General features: G+C 50.4%; 1 pseudogene; it reads right to left on the reverse strand.

Moving 5' to 3' along the window:
* Nucleotides 1-7,663: 7,663 nt before the first annotated feature.
* LOC140403700 (U2 spliceosomal RNA) lies at nt 7,664-7,804 on the reverse strand (annotated as a pseudogene).
* Nucleotides 7,805-17,374: the final 9,570 nt, after the last annotated feature.

Raw genomic sequence — 17,374 nt, forward strand, 5'->3', positions numbered from 1 at the left:
ATACCACAAGGCTGTGATTATGCTGATTTCAGAGACACTGTGATAACGCATCAATTAATTTCTGGACTACCTGATAAAAATTTGAGGGAAGAACTTTCACAAAATAAGTATCTAACTCTAGAAATCGCTATACAAAAATGCCTTGCTTACGTACAAAATCAAAATTAAAAACAAAATCAGTACTTTGAGTCTCTACAAACACAGAATCATCATTTAGAAAACAAAATCGGTAAAAATGGCGTGAACATTCACCACGAGGCGGAGGCAGAGCTGAATCGGAGAAAGACGGAGGTTCTGAGCGGCAGCCATCTTGAGAAAGGAGTCGCACATGCTCAGTTACTAAAAGAGGGCACAGTACAGGAAACTCGGTGTGCGCATGGGCAATCGAGTCCTACGCATGATGTCATGAGGGTCATGATGTCAGAGGACCAGGACCACGCCCACTTAAAAGGGAAATGTACGAAAATGAACAAAAAGAAATTTAAAGCTGCAAAACCCAATTTTCTTGCCTCAAAAGACAGAACAATGCCCGAACTTACACCAGCAGTTGAAAATAACTTTCACAACACCCTGGAACAAGCAGTAAGCACCGCCCTAGAAGATGATATGGTCCTTGTAGACTACGACTCAGACGAAGATTTCATCTTGGGAGATGGCTATCCCAGTACCAAATCCGAACCGTAACTAGAGGTGTTGTACCGTGAAGACCCTGACGATGAGTTCTTCGGACTGGGGAATCTGCAGCCCAGCATATATGACATCCCGACACGTGAGTGCAGGATTATGCCGCGGCCTGACGCCAAGAAACAGAGAGTGGTCCACGCACCACGAAGGGTCCCAGCCTCCACACAAGAAGATGATTTGTTCATTGAACATGAAGAGAACGATCACAACTTCGAAACAAAAAGCGATGATTTGTCCAATGAACAATACACACAATACTGCTCAGACATGGCTGAGTTATTCGGAGATCCTGATCACAGCATCAGCAACACGGTTGAAAAGCTCAATACGACTCTTCTCATGGTAGATGAATCCAATACTATGGTGCCATGGCCGATCGTCGGTACATTGGATGACAGCAATACCCAAGGCGAAGACGCCGCCACACAGAGAGCACAGAACGACTCAGTTGAGAGAACACAAATCAACTCTACAGCGAGAACACTGCACGACTCCACAAAGAGAGCGATGACAGCCTCCACAGAGAGAGCGATGACAGACTCCACAGAGAGAGCGATGACAGACTCCACAGAGAGAGCGATGAAGGACTCCACAAAGAGAGTGACGCAAGCCTCCACAGACAGCTCGGTGACAGACTCAAAAAATGGAAGCAAGCAAATACTCCATAGTGAACGCCATGCATGTCCAAGACCATGAAGATCTATCAAGCTTATTTGAGCCACCAGAAGAAGACACTGAATGTCTACCTACTGTATGTGAGACAAGTGACGAAGAAATCACAATTCCTATACGGGATGTGCAGGATCACAGCGAGACTGACATACCTCAGCTCGTCTGCACGGAAGCACTCAATAATCAGAGGCCGGCCACCCATGAATCCAGAGAGACCACGTCAATAGAAATCCTGAAGATTTTGACTCCAGAAAAGGAGCACAAAGAGATCACAGATGATTCAAGTGAACCTGAAATGACTCCAAAAGAGGAGCACCTAGAAATCAATGATGATTCAAGTGAACCAGAAATGACTCTAGAAGAGGAGTACCAAGTAAGCAAAGAAGAGGAATCAAATTCACCACAAATGACTGATGTCACCGACATCAATGCAACATCAGATCATTCTCACAATTCTCAAGAAGAAACGCTCAATGTAGCATCAGATACCACAAAGGACACGGACACTAATAACTGTGACAATGACTCAAATCATCCACATGGCACACTCATTGAGCACAACACGAACAACAAAAACCACAAGAAGCACAGCAGAACATGAACAACAACAGCAATAACAAAAACAACATGCAGCGCAACAGAAACGTCAAAAGCAACAACAAGAACGACAACAAAAACAACAAAGACAGAAACGACAGAAACACCAACAATGAAACAACGACCTGTACAACATGGTACAACTCTGCACGTGAAGGACAATGCCACAGCACACTGCGAAACAATGGCAAGACTACAAACATGCCATGGCATGATAAAGAATCTCACAAATTCACATCTGCTCCAGAACAAATAAGCAAAACAGCTTTCACGAACGATAACATACAGAATCAATACCACAAACACAGGAAACAGTCGAGGTCAGACAACGGTGTGACACAGAATCGCTACCCGCAATCAAATGGAACAGGGGAAAAAGGTGTCCACATCATTAAACGGCTCATCAGCAAGGCAGCCGAGTCACGTTCTGACATCAACCTAGCTCTGTTATCGTACCGAGCAACCCCATTGAGCTTAGGAATGTCGCCAGTGCAAATGCTCTTCAGCAGAGACATCCGGACAACCCTACCGGCAAAGCAATTCCGAGACCCCGGCAACGCACCGGTTCTCGACGACATGCGGGCATTATGCTCCAAACAAAAACTATACTCCGATCAACATGCGATCCCACTCAAGCCACTGACAATAGGTGACAAGGCGGATGATCTGAGTCAGCCACGGTGGTCAGAAGGAGGCACCGCGGTCCAACATTGTCAAATCGTCTGCGGGAGTACTTTTCCGTCGTAACCGCCGGGATCTATTAGAGATTCGATCTACAACGCCAGTATTTCCCACACTGGACTTGACCGAGTCCATTTGTCCACAGGACGCTCCTCGCCACACAACGCCAGACAGGACTCTTGATGACATCAAACCATCATCCCTACTACCACCGTTAAGACGCTCCAGCAGAAGCCGTAAGGCACCCGACCGGCTAGATTTGTGACGACGCTTCAACACACGTACAAGACGAATGTGGATATTTCTCACGATGGACTCACAACACAGTTAATTGTTTCTGTATCACTTTTATCATTTTCGCAGTGTGCAGATTTGCATATTCTCACCACTTGTTATGTACAGTTTTCTTGAGGCCAGTCTAGAAAACATGTCAAATAAAAGGGAGGGATGTACTGATCAGTACATCTGTACATACATCTGCACATACACCAGGGACTACAGACAGATGTAATAGCCACAGCATCACTAGAGGGCAGCATCAGAGACGGGTATAAATGGTCCAGCCCAAGGGAGGATCCGGCTCTTTCAGAAGCACAGGGCTAGTGAGCAGCAGCACACAGACAGCTCAGCATAGGCAGCTTACCTTAGCTTCACTGGTCATACCTCTTGACTGTATTATATCTAGTTAAGCTCTGGAAACAGAACAAACCCATTGAATAAAGTATTTGTGTTAACTGGAAGTCTACAATCTTTATTCAGACTTAGAGAATAACATATTCAGTAGGTCTGACAGCCTCTGTGGAGAGTTCGAGTCTGGATGGCTCTTTGTTAAAGCACATGTCCACAGATGCTGTCAGATCTGCTGAGGTTGTCCAGTATTCTCTGTTTTTCCTTCCAAAGTCTGAGCAGGTATCTTCCAAAGGAATCAAAGCGAGGACTTCAAACTCATCAAAATTTCAAACCCATTGCACTTGGCTGCAGTCATCCTTCCCTGTGGCGAGTTCTACTGTTAAGTGTACAGTAATAACAGCAATTTTATTTAAGCATACAGTTTTGCAATCCCTGCACACAGTGGGCACCTAAGCAGATGATTAATTTCCCACATTCTCACCTTTACAAATGTTAAACTGCTCATTGTTCCTCCAAATGGATATACTAACACCCTCATTATTCAGTAGCTATGAGAGGTTACTTGGTGCAAGTGTCATATTTTGAGCATCTTTGAAAGATCCTCCGCCACTGTTTCATTGTGAACACAAAGCGTTGGCAGTTTGTTTGCGTGTCCCGGTATTCTTCATGCGCACTTCACCTCACTCTGAATGAGTATTATGGAATATCACCTCATGTCACTGCAGACTGATGATGTCCGCCCTGTCGGACAGTTTGGTTTGTCCAATGAAAGACCACTAAATTCTTATTTAAAGGGCTAGCCTTAGATAGCATAGGACAGTAGGAATAGGCCCATTCAGCCCCTTGGATTGGATTGGATCGGATTTGTTTATTGTCAAGTGTACCGAGGTACAGTGAAAAGTATTTTTCTGCGAGCAGCTCAACAGGTCATTAAGTACACGGGAAGAAGAGGGAATAAAAAAAAACATAATAGGGCAACACAACATATACAATGTAACCACATAGTGGGGCAGCATGGTCGGCACGGGCTTGGAGGGCCGAAGGGCCTGTTCCTGTGCTGTACATTTCTTTGTTCTTTGTTGTTCTTTGTACATAAGCACTGGCATCGGATGAAGCATACAGGGTGTAGTGTTAATGAAGTCAGTCCATAAGAGGGTCATTTAGGAGTCTGGTGACTGTGGGGAAGAAGCTGTTTTTGAGTCTGTTCGGGCGTGTTCTCAGACTTCTGTATCTCCTGCCCGATTGAAGAAGTTGGAAGAGTGATGAAGCTGGGTGGGAGGGGTCTTTGATTATGCTGCCCACTTCTCCCAGGCAGCGGGAGGTGTAGATGGAGTCAATGGATGGGAGGCAGGTTCGTGTAATGGACTGGGCGGTGTTCACAACTCTCTGAAGTTTCTTGCGGTCCTGGGCCGAGCAGTTGCCATACCAGGCTGTGATGCAGTTTCCCTTGAACCTGTTCTGCCAATCAGTTGGATAATGGCAGATTAAGTCCACAAAATGAATAGATCAGTGATAGATCCAGCAGTCTACAGGACCTGTCATTGTTCTGCTGGTGTGGACATCTTTGTGATTCCAGGCATGGATGATGACATAATCAATCAGGTGCGTGTGTTTGGACCATGGCTGTTGCCATAATGTTTTGTACTTGCTCGTAGGGGCTGGTTTGGCACAGTGGGCTAAACAGCTGGCTTGTAATGCAGAACAAGGCCAGCAGCGCGGGTTCAATTCCTGCACCGGCCTCCCCGAACAGGCACCGGAATGTGGCGACTAGGGGCTTTTCACAGTAACTTCATTGAAGTCTACTTGTGACAAAGAGTGATTATTATTATGGTGGAATCGTGTTTGCGTGGGTTTCCTCCCACAACCCAAAGATGTGCAGGTTAGATTGGCCGTGGTAAAATTGTCCCTTAGCGTCCAAAGTTTAGGTGGGGGTTACAGGGATTGGGCTGGGGTGTGGGCCTAGGTAGGTTGCTCTTTTGGAGGGTTGGCGTAGACTCAATGGGCAGAATGGCCTCCTTCTGCGCTATAGGGATTCTATGATTCTATGAATCAGGTATTGGTGATGAGAAACCTTTGAGCACATTTGAGATGGAGAAGAATGCTTTTGGAACTCACATTTCCAATTCCTTCCCTGCCAATAATTCCATTCCAGAGACTGCAATCTCTTCCAACTCTGGTTTGCAATCTCCGACAACAATAAGCCTGTCCTCCTTTGGGATGCCAGAGAGAACTTGCTCAAATTTGGCATAGAAGTATTCAATTCTGCCCAATACACTGGCTCTCAAACAACAGGTGCAACTGAAGAGAAGTCCTCAAAGGATTTGGGAAAAGCTCTGAGGGATCCAATCAAAAGAGAATCATTTCAAGCTTCCATCAAGAACAGAAGGAGAGTGTCCACAGTGATTGGAATGTCCTTAAGACAATATTATCAAGACCCGCAGAGAGACACTTGGTCTTGCTTTCAGGGAAAAACAGGATTGATCTTTTAAAAAAAAAAAATTAGAGTACCCAAATCATTTCTTCCAATTAAGGGGCAATTTAGCGTGGCCAATCCACCTAACCTGCACATCTTTGGGCTGTGGGGGCGAGACCCACGCAGACACGGTGTTATGGGCCAGGGTTTAGAGAACCCCAAAGCGTATCATGGAGTTCACCTGAGCCACAACTTTTAATAGATTGTGGTATGGGGAGCACACGGCCCATTCTACAGGTGTGGTACAGCAGAAATGGAAATGTATTTTTTAAAGCAAAACAATGTTTATTCTATGAACTCAATTTAACCTTTTAAAACATACAGTGAACATCTTAGCAACCATTAATTCAAATACACCCCCCAAAGAATACAACACTAAGTAATCTGTCTGCTGTCCTTTTAACACCCAGAAGACTTAACAAACCTTTAAACAGAAGCACATCAGGGTTTACATTCAATACTGAGAACATTTATAATTCTGAATTCACCAAGTGATCAAGAGCAAGTCCTTCATGGCAGAGAGAACAGCAGTACAGCTGCTCTGTCTGGCTTCAGCTGCAACACACACTGAAAAACGAAACCAAAAAGACAGACACACCCAAGCTTTTCTCAAAGTGAAATTAAAAAGCAGAACCAGAGCTGAGCTCCACCCACTCTCTGACATCATTTCAGTAACATGAGCAGCCAAACATTTCTTAAAGCGACATTCTCATGACAACGGGGAAAATGCAAACTCCACACGGACAGTGACCCAGAGCCGGGATCGAACCTGGGGCCTCGGCGCCATGAGGCAGCAGTGCTAACCCACTGCACCACCGTGCTGTCCTTCCACCAGGATTGATTTGATGAAAAATGATCAGAATATCAATGAACTGATCATAAATGCAAAACTTTCTGGGCGCGCCCACCGGCCACGTTACGCCGAAAGGCAGTTCGTCGTGGCGTGGCTGGTAGATGCCAGGAGATCCCCCTTCCGGGAGCTGTCCAGTGCGCCACGGCTCACGAGATCTAACGTGATCGTGCTAGATGTTGCGATGTGCATGTCGCCCACTATGGGTGGATCACTTTTTATCAAATCTCAATGTGCACTCCCACCATCTACCCGAGGAGTTGGGTTCTGACCCTTTTGCTTTGGAGACCTTGGGCGAGTGCCGTTAAGTGCTAGTCTCCACAATCGGGGGCCAGACGGAATGGCAATCATGGGAGTTTCTCAGGGGTTTGGAGGCCTCCAGGTCGTTGCCCTCTGGGCAGGGTGGCAGCCTGGCACTGCTGGCGCTAACTAGGCATCTTGGCACTGCCAACCAGGCACCACCACCCGGTGCCAGCTGGCACTGCCAAGGTGCCCAGGTGGCACTGCCAGGGTGCCATGCTGATCGTGCCAAGATGCCAAGCTGGGATTTTTCCCATGATGGGGATCGGCCAAGAGGTGCGCTGTGTGAGTGCAGAGGTGTGCAAGGGCGCTGAGGACCCCAGCTAGGTGATTTGGGGCTTGGGGGGGGGGGAGGGGGGTGGCGGTTAGGGAGTCGCTTTAGGGGCGGGGGTGAGAGATCGGGACGCCGTTTGTAAATGGCATCCCGATCTCCTCTTGCACTGAGGAGTTCCTGCGAGTGGAAAGCCAACATGAGGAAATGTAACACCGACAGCTACTGGGAGATCATGGCCTTGGACTGAACCAGATGGCAGCAGAGTCTGTAGGGAAAATCCCAGCATTTTGAGACGCACAGTGACAACAAAATGTAGGGGGAAAGTGAGAGAGGGGGGAGAAGAACAATCCATGACCTGACCTGGTACCACACGACCAGACATCCCACCTGACAACAAATACCCTTAGTGCCATAAAGTCTGCAGGCCCTGAATGGGCCTCATCAGTTGTATTCAGACCAATGGAAGACAATCATTTTCTAAGTTACAATGCCAGGGCTCAGTGTGTGGTCCAGCTCCTTGCCTGCTCCAAAAACCAATTCAAATGCAAATTGAATCCAATTCATGGTCCCCACAAGAGAGACATACCAAATCTGAGCCAAAAGGCTACTACACTTGATCTTAGCCAAAAGGCCGAGAAGCGATATGGAAGACAATCGTCACCACTAGCGAGGGATAGACAATAATAATTGTGCCTTAAGTCCATCAGCCCTCTTTGGTTCTGTGACCCAGTTTAAAAACGAAATAATTACCAATGTCAGTTTTGACATTTTCAATTGACTCCCAGCCTCAAGAGCTTTGAGAGGGCGAGGCCTCCAGATTTTCACTATCCGTTATGTGAAGAACTGCTTCCTGACATCATCCAGGAATGACCCAGCTCTAATTTTACAGCTCTGGCCCACGTTCTGGACCAAGCCTTTTCTCTATTTACCCTACCAAATCCTTTAATCATCTTAAACACCTCAATTAGATTAGCTCTTAATCTTCTAGTCTCAAGGGAATAGAAGCCCAGCCTTTGCAAGCTGTCCTCATGATTTAACCCTTTTTTTGCCCTGGTATCAATCTGGTGAATCGACACTGCACACCTGGAGCCTGGAAACAATGGACAAATGGAAGAAAGGAAAATGAAAGGGCCACTCAGCGCATCTCACTCACACGGGGTCTGCGATTCCAGAGTCGCATGCGGCTCACTGAGGACCCTTGCGCAAGTTACGCCGTTCACCAATCAAACCCATTTTCATCCGAATTAAATGTTTCATTCGTTAAAAACGTGTGAGGAAGTCTCAATCAATTAGCTGCTTGTTTTTGTAAGGACCTTGAGAACGTTTTTGAAACGCGTCTCCATCTTGTTTTTTTAATTATTCATGGTAGTCGTGGTGCACTCCTCGGGTAGGCCCGAATTGAGAATTATTTCATCGTTTTCCGTTGGTCCTCTCGTGGCCGAAGAGTTCGATGCAGGAGTGGCAGGGACAGCCACACACCCGGCAGCTGATGGTGCCTGGGAGAACGTCTGCAACTGCGCCGCCTCTGGGCACGGCAAATGTCGCGGGTTTTGGCGCAGGAGACACACTGACCCAAGTTTCAGTGGGCAGATTAGCTACAGCTTCCCCCCCCCCCCCCCCCCTCAACAGAGGTGTATGCAAAGCAGAGATTTGTGAGGCCCTTTTTTGGGGTATATGTATTGCTCACCTTGATGTCCTTTTGACCTCGATAAGACTAAGGTGCCACTGACTAAATTTTTAAAATTGTCTTTCTTGTGAAGGTTGCTGGTCGAGGGGAAAGGCAAGTTAACATTTCCAGTATAATCTACTGCAGGGACCGAACATCAATGTCGGCCACATTCCAAGAACAAATACAAAAACAATTTATCTTCCTTCCCCCTTGGGTTCAATCCACCTCGCTCTCCTCATCATTAAATCCTCAGTATATCCAATTCCCTTTTATGAATGAAAGTTGCATCCAAGTCTGCCTTCACTTGCTAAACAGCAGTTAATTCCGCATTTTAATAGCTGAGTGTTAAGTGAGCTGAAGTGTGATCTGAAGTGTAAGCTTATAATCTAGTTCTTAGCGAGGTCCCTTCACTCAATTGCATGGAAATAAATTTGAAACGCCAACTTGACTGATTCTTTCTGATTACGGCACATTGTATCTCATTTCAGCCCATTATTCTTTTATTGAACAAGAGTAGATCCAGCTCGCTTCATATATCCTTATACATTATTAATTTAAGATCATGGGCGGGATTCTCCTCAATCGGCACGATGTCCGCCGACCGGCGCCAAAAACGGTGCGAATCAGTCGGGCATCGCGCCGCCCCAAAGGTGCGGAATCCTCCGCATCTTGAGGGGCCAAGCCCTAACCTTGAGGGGCTAGGCCCGCGCCGGACTGATTTCCGCCCCGCCAGCTGGCGGGAAAGGCCTTTGGTGCCCCGCCAGCTGGCGCGAAACTGACTTTGCCGTGCGGCGCATGCGCGGGAGCGTCAGCGGCCGCTCACGGCATCCCCGCGCATGCGCAGTGGAGGGGGTCTCTTCCGCCTCCGCCATAGTGGAGACCATGGCGAAGGTGGAAGAAAAATAGTGCCCCCACGGCACAGGCCCGCTGCGGATCGGTGGGCCCCGATCGCGGGCCAGGCCACCGTGGGGGCAACCCCCGGGGCCAGATCGCCCCACGCCCCCCCCTGGACCCCGGAGCCCGCCCGCGACGCCTTGTCCTGCCGGTAAGAGAGGTGGTTTGATTCTCGCCGGCGGGACAGGCATTCCAGCAGCGGGACTTCAGCCCATTGCGGGCCGGAGAATCGCCGGGGGGGGGGGGTCCGCCAACTGGCGCAGCGCGATTCCCATCCCCGCCGAATATCCGGTGCCGGAGAATCCCGCCCCCTGTATCTATTGTAATGTGTCTTTAAGGGATAGCAGCATGGCATCACTGGAAGGGAAGTGTGTCATGTGAGCTAGACTTAGTTTCAATTTTGCCTTTGAGCTCAGCACACGCCCACAGTTCTGCTACTGATGTTTTCAAGTTTACTGCCTATGTACAAATGTTCTCATTTACCTATTCGAAATAAATTAATCCACAACATGTTTATACAATTCCTGTTGAGTGTTTGTATCATTAATGACAACAATTTCCATATCCCACTTTTGAATACTGTCCAGACCTCCATAGCAGATCAGGGCGGGATTCTCCGACCCCCCCGCCGGGTCGGAGAATCGCCGGGGGCTGGCGTGAATCCCGCCCCCGCCGGTTGCCACATTCTCCGGCACCGAATATTCGGCGGGGGCGGGAATCGCGCTGCACCGCGCCGGTTGGCGGGCCCCCCCCGGCGATTCCCCAGCCCGCGATGGGCCGAAGTCCCGCCGCTGTCAGCCACGCCAGCCGGCGTGGATTGAACCACCTTTGGGACGGCGGGACACGGCGGTGCGGGCGGGCTCCGGGGTCCTGGGGGGGCGCGGGGCGATCTGGCCCTGGGGGGTGCCCCTACGGTAGCCTGGCCCGCGGTCGGGGCCCATCGATCCGCGGGTGGGCCTGTGCCGTGGGGTCACACCTTTCCTTCCAACTTCGCCACGGCCTCCACCATGCCGGAGGCGGAAGAGACCCCCTCCACTGCGCATGCGCGGGGATGCCGTGAGCGGCCGCTGACGCTCCCGCGCATGCGCCGCCCGGCAAAGTCAGTTTCGCGCCAGCTGGCGGGGCACCAAAGGCCTTGCCCGCCAGCAGGAGGGGCGGAAATCAGTCCGGCGCGGGCCTAGCCCCTCAAGGTAAGGGCTTGGTCGCTCAAGATGTGGAGACTTCCGCACCTTTGAGGCGGCGCGATGCCGGACTGATTCACGCCGTTCTTGGCGCCGGTCGGCGGACATTGCGCCGATATCAGAGAATCCCGCCCATGGTGATCAACTCAATGTGGTTAAAGTATGTTGTATTTAATGCTTTGTTGAAGGAAATAAAGGTTTGTATTTATCTGAGACCATTCACACCTGAGGCATGTCACGGACAATTAATTTGCTTTGAACTGTTAACGCCCCAACATCCACCACCGCATTCATGCCCTCCACCAGCGACGCCCAGTGGCAGCAGTGTGCACCATCTACAAGATGCACTGCAACACCGCACCAAGGTTCCTTCGACAACACCTTCCAAATCCACAGCATCCAACACCTAATCGGACAAAGGCAACAGGTGCGTGGGAATGCCAACACCTGTGGGTTCCGCTTCAAAAACATACACCATCCTGACTTGGAATTATACGGTCATTCCTTCGCTGGGCACAAAATCCTGGAACTCCCTCTCGAACAGAACTCCGGGTGTACCGACACCACATGGACTGCCGTGTCCCAAGAAGTACTGGGCTTTCCAGCGACACTCTCATCCCATATCATTTACACGGCACAAGACAGGGGTGTGATGGGAGATTCTCCACTTGCCTGGGTGAGTGCAGCAACAGCACTCAAGCAGCTGCATGGGCTGCAGCGATTCAAGAAGGCAGCTCAAGGGCAACGAGGGGTGGGTAATAAATGCTGATCTAGCCAGCAATGCCACATCTCATGAAAGAATAAGAAGGTGTCAGCTTTGTTTGGTTGGCAGCATGCTTGCTTCTGCGGCCGTACCTTCAACCCCCATTCCAGAACCGTGGCGTGTAATCGAGGTTGACACTTGTTGTACGTTTTAAATAGAAGCTGTGTTCTTCAGAAAGCAGGGGCAGCAAGAGATCCCAAGGCACTATTTTAAAAAGAGCAGAGAATCTGCCTGATATCCAAGCCAACATTTTTCCTGCAACCAACACCATTAAAAATAGATTTACAGCTCATCCATCTCCTGCCTCCTTCGCTGTTCACAAAATGTTTGTCGGCGTAACGACATTCTCCACCCTTTGAAAAGCATTTTGATTTGAGTGCATCACTTTGGGGCATTTGAGAGGTGTGAGGAAACACAACGGTGGTCTTTCCAACAGCAGAGGCAGCTCTCTGTCGGCTATCATAGGGGTCTTCCAGTCCTGCCACAGTCGATTTCCATTCCTTGCCCAGGCGGCGACGGGGGTCAACTTTGGCAGGATTAGAGGGCAGCACGGTGGCGCAGTGCGTTAGCCCTGCAGCCTCACGGCGCCGAGGTCCCAGGTTCGATCCCAGCTCTGGTTCACTGTCCGTGTGGAGTTTGCACATTCTCCCAGTGTTTGCGTGGGTTTCGCCCCCACAACCCAAAGATGTGCAGGCTAGGTGGATTGGCCACGCCAAATTGCCCCTTATTTGGAAAAAATTAATTGGGTACTCTAAATTTATAATTTAAAAAAAACTTTGGCAGGACTGGAATGCTGGTGGGGAGGGCTGGAGAAATCTGCCCAGGATTTTTTCGTTACGCTCTGAAACAGCATTTAGTTTGGGAGCAATGGTACGATCTGCTGAATTTCACTGTGTGGTCAACCAACGGTGTCAAAATTTACTTGATGCTGTCGCTTATTTGACGATTGAACCCTTACTGTCCAGCCATCCTCACTTTTAGCAAAGTGCTAGCTCATGCTGGGTCCAGTTCCAAGGATCGGGAACTTTGCCCTTATTGCCATTCCTCATCTGTTCCTCACTTCAGGTCTGTTTTAATCATTCCTTCGTTCATTAGACTGTCAGTTCTGTCACAGCGGTGATGCTTTTCAGGACTTTTTTTTAATAAACAATTTTATTGAGGTATTTTTGGCATATAAAACAATGACATTGTATAGTACTGTACAGAAAGAAAAGCAAATAACGCATAGAACATAGAACATAGAACATTACAGCGCAGTACAGGCCCTTCGGCCCTCGATGTTGCGCCGACCTGTGAAACCACTCTAAAGCCCATCTACACTATTCCCTTATCATCCACATGTCTATCCAATGACCATTTGAATGCCCTTAGTGTTGGCGAGTCCACGTCTGTTGCAGGCAGGGCATTCCACGCCCTTACTACTCTCTGAGTAAAGAACCTACCTCTGACGTCTGTCTTATATCTATCTCCCCTCAATTTAAAGCTATGTCCCCTTGTGCTAGACATCACCATCCGAGGAAAAAGGCTCTCACTGTCCACCCTATCCAATCCTCTGGTCATCTTGTATGCCTCAATTAAGTCACCTCTTAACCTTCTTCTCTCTAACGAAAACAGCCTCAAGTCCCTCAGCCTTTCCTCATAAGATCTTCCCTCCATACCAGGCAACATTCTGGTAAATCTCCTCTGCACCCTTTCCAAAGCTTCCACACCCTTCCTACAATGCGGTGACCAGAATTGCACGCAATACTCCAAATGCGGGCGCACCAGAGTTTTGTACAGCTGCAACATGACCTCATGGCTCCGAAGCTCAATCCCTCTACCAATAAAAGCGAACACACCATACGCCTTCTTAACAACCCTCTCAACCTGAGTGGCAACTTTCCGGGACCTATGTACATGGACACCGAGATCTCTCTGCTCATCCACACTGCCAAGCATAGTACAAACCACAACTCCATTCTCGCAAGGACCTGCCTGAACCACTCTCTACTCCACTCTACCCTAGCCACCCCCCTCCCCCCTTCTGCCAATTAATTCTCCGCAAAGAAGTCAATGTATAGCTGCCACCTCCGGGCCAACCCCGATAGTGAACCTCTTAAGGCAAACTTAACTTTCTCTAGACCGAGAAAGCTCGCCATGTCCGATGGCCACGCTTCGGTCTTCGGGGTCCCTCCATGCCAACAGTATTCGTCGCCAGGCTACCAGGGAAGCAAAGGCCAAGACATTGGCCTCCTTCTCCTCCTGGACTCCCGGGTCCTCCGACACCCCAAAGATTGCCACCTCCGGGCTCATTACCACTCCAGTTTTCAATACCCGGGACATGACGACTGCGAATCCCTGCCAATACCCCCCGAGTTTAGGGCACGACCAGAACATGTGTACATGGTTAGCCGGCCCTCCGGCGCATCCAGCACACTTGTCCTTCAGCCCGAAGAATCTGCTCATCCGGGCCACCGTCATGCGGGCCCGGTGCACGACCTTAAACTGGATCAGACTCAGCCTGGCGCATGTTGCGGTCGTGTTTACTCTGCTCAGAGCATCTGCCCAAATACCGTCCTCCATCTCCCCCTCGAGCTCCTCCTCCCACGAAAGCTTCAGGTCCTCAGTCGGTGTATCCTCTGCTCCCTTTAGTTCTTTGTAAATATCTGAGACTCAACCCTCACCTACCTCCCCCCTCGATACTACCCTGTTCTGCCTCCCCTTTAGCGGGAGGCGTGGGAAGGACGGCACCAGTCTGCGCACGAAATCTCGCACCTGCAAGTATCTAAAGTCATTCCCTCTCGCCAGCCCAAACTTCTCCTCCAATGCCCTCATGCTCGGGAAGCTCCCGTCCAAGAACAGATCGCCCACCCTCGCAATCCCCGCCCTCTGCCACAGTCGATACCCCCCCCATCCATGTTCCCCGGGGCAAATCTGTGATTGCCGCAGATTGGGGTCCACACCTGGTTTAGCACACTGGGCTAAATTGCTGGCTTTGAAAGCAGACCAAGACAGGCCAGCAGCACGGTTCAATTCCCGTACCAGCCTCCCCGAACAGGCGCCGGAATGTGGCGACTAGGGGCTTTTCACAGTAACTTCATTTGAACCCTACTTGTGACAATAAGCGATTTTCATTTCATTTCATTTCATTTTCACCGATGATCTCACTTCCCCTCTGTGCCCCCTCCACTGGCCCCAGATCTGAAGAGCCGCTGCCACTATAAGGCTGGTGGAGTACCGCGCCGGTGGGAGCGGCAGAGGCGCCGTAGCCAGGGCCGCCAAACTGCTGCCCCTGCACGAAGCAGCCTCCATCCGCTCCCAAACCGACCCCGTACCCACCACCCATTTCCTTATCATCGCTATGTTGGCCGCCCAGTGATAGTTGCTGAGGTTCGGGAACGCCAGCCCCCCTTCTCCTCTGTTTCTTTCGAGCATCACCTTCCTCACCCGCGGGGACTTCCCTGCCCAGACAAATCCCAGGATAATTTTATTCAACCTCTTAAAGAAGGACCTTGGGACGAAAATGGGGAGTCACTGAAATATGAACAAGAATCTCATGAGAATCGTCGTCTTAACAGTCTGCACCCTTCCCGCTAGTGACAGCGGGAGCGCATTCCAGCTCTGAACCTCCTCCCTCACTCGTTCCACTAGTCGGGACAGGTTGAGCTTATGCAACCTGCCCCAGTCCCGTGCCACCTGTACCCCCCCCCCCCCCCCCCCCCCGGGCCAGCCCTTTCCAGTCCCTTGAAGCTCTCAGAGCAATTGGCAGGGGCTCTGTGGCCAGCGCGACCAGCAGTGGGGGGGAGAGGGCAACCCTGTCTTGTCCCACGGTGCAGTCTGAAGTAATCTGATGTCACCCTGTTCGTCCTTACACTAGCCTCTGGGACCTGATAGAACAGCCTAACCCAGTCAATGAATCTCACCCCGAACACAAACCGTCCCAGCACCTCCCACAGATAGTCCAACTCGACCCGGTCAAAAGCCTTTTCCGCATCCAAAGCTACCACAGTCTCTGTCTCCCTGCTCTCCGGGGGCATCATAATCACATTAAGCAGCCATCTTAGTTTGGCCACCAGTTGCCTGCCCTTTACGAGCGTGGTTTGGTCCTCCGCAATTACGGCCGGTACACAGTCCTCAATTCTAGTCGCCAAGATCTTTTTTAAAAAAATATTTTTATTGAAATATTTGTAAACATTTATAACAAAAACAGAAAAGGAACACTAGGCGTTAAACATTAACATGGGGCAGAAATAGATATTTCCCCGAATTGCTCTGTCTTCACAGACTACCGAAAGTAACAAAAAACAAACAAACACAACACTAACCGCCCCTCCCCCGGAAAGCTGCTACTGCCGACATTTTAAATTAATTTCCCCTGAGAAAGTCGACGAACGGCTGCCATCTCCGGGAGAACACTAACATTGACGCTCTTCAGGCAAACTTTATTTTCTCCAGCCTGAGAAACCCAGCCATGTCGCTGACCCAGGTCTCTACACTCGGGGGGCTTAGAGTCCGTCTCCGGGCTACCAGGGAGGCAAAGGCCAGGACGTCGGCCTCTTTCACTCCCTGAACTCCCGGCTCTTCAGACAGTCCAAAGATCGACACCTCCGGACTCGGCACCACCCGTGTACCCAGCACCATGGACATTGCCCTGGCAAACCCCCCCCCCCCCCCCCCCCCCCCCCAGAACCCTCCAAGCTTCGGGCATGCCCAAAACATATGGACATGGGCTTCCCGCATACCTTGCACATCTGACTTCTACCCCGAAAAACTTGCTCATCCTCGCCGCTGTCATGTGTGCCCGGTGTACCACCTTAAACTGTGTGAGACTGAGCCTGGCACATAATGAGGAGAAATTGACCCTACTTAGGGCTTCCGCCCATAGACCCGGCTCTATCTCCCCTCCTAACTCCTCCTCCCACTTGCCTTTAAGCTCCTCCACCAGGGTTTCCTCCGCCTCCACCAGCTCCTGGTAAATATCCGACACCTTCCCCTCCCCCACCCAGGTACTGGACACTATGTCTTGTATCCCCCGTGGCGGCAGCAGCGGGAAGGCCTCCACCTGCTTCCTCAGGAAGGCCCGCACTTGCAAATATCTAAAGCCGTTCCCTGGCGGTAATTTAAACTTGGCCTCTAGCGCCTGCAGGCTGGGAAAGCTCCCATCTATAAACAGGTCACCCATCCTAATACCCGCCCTCTGCCAGCTCTGGAACCCGCCGTCCATCCTACCCGGCAGGAACCTGTGGTTGTTACATACCGGGGTCCAGACCGACGCTCCCTCCACCCTCTTGTGTCTCCTCCACTGCCCCCAGATCTTCAGGGTCGCCGCCACCGCCGGACTTGTGGAGTAACGGGCCGGCGAGAACGGCAGAGGTGCCGTTACCAGCGCTCGCAAACTGGCGCCTTTGCAAGACACCCCCTCCAACCGCTCCCATGCCGACCCCTCCCCAATACCCACTTTCTGATTATGGCAACGTTGACCGCCCAGTAGTAGTTGCAAAAGTTCGGCAGCGCCAGCCCACCCTCCCCCGACTGCGTTCCAGCAGCTCTCTCTTCGCTCGCGGGGTCTTGTTCGCCCACACAAATCCCGAGATGATCTTATTAACCCGCTTGAAAAAGGCTATAGGGATGAAGATGGGAAGGCACTGGAATACAAATAGGAACCTGGGGAGGACCGTCATTTTCACGGTCTGTACGCTCCCCGCCAGTGACAGCGGGAGCATGTCC

This window comes from Scyliorhinus torazame, chromosome 28 (genome assembly GCF_047496885.1).
Source record: "Scyliorhinus torazame isolate Kashiwa2021f chromosome 28, sScyTor2.1, whole genome shotgun sequence".
Lineage (NCBI taxonomy): Eukaryota > Metazoa > Chordata > Chondrichthyes > Carcharhiniformes > Scyliorhinidae > Scyliorhinus > Scyliorhinus torazame.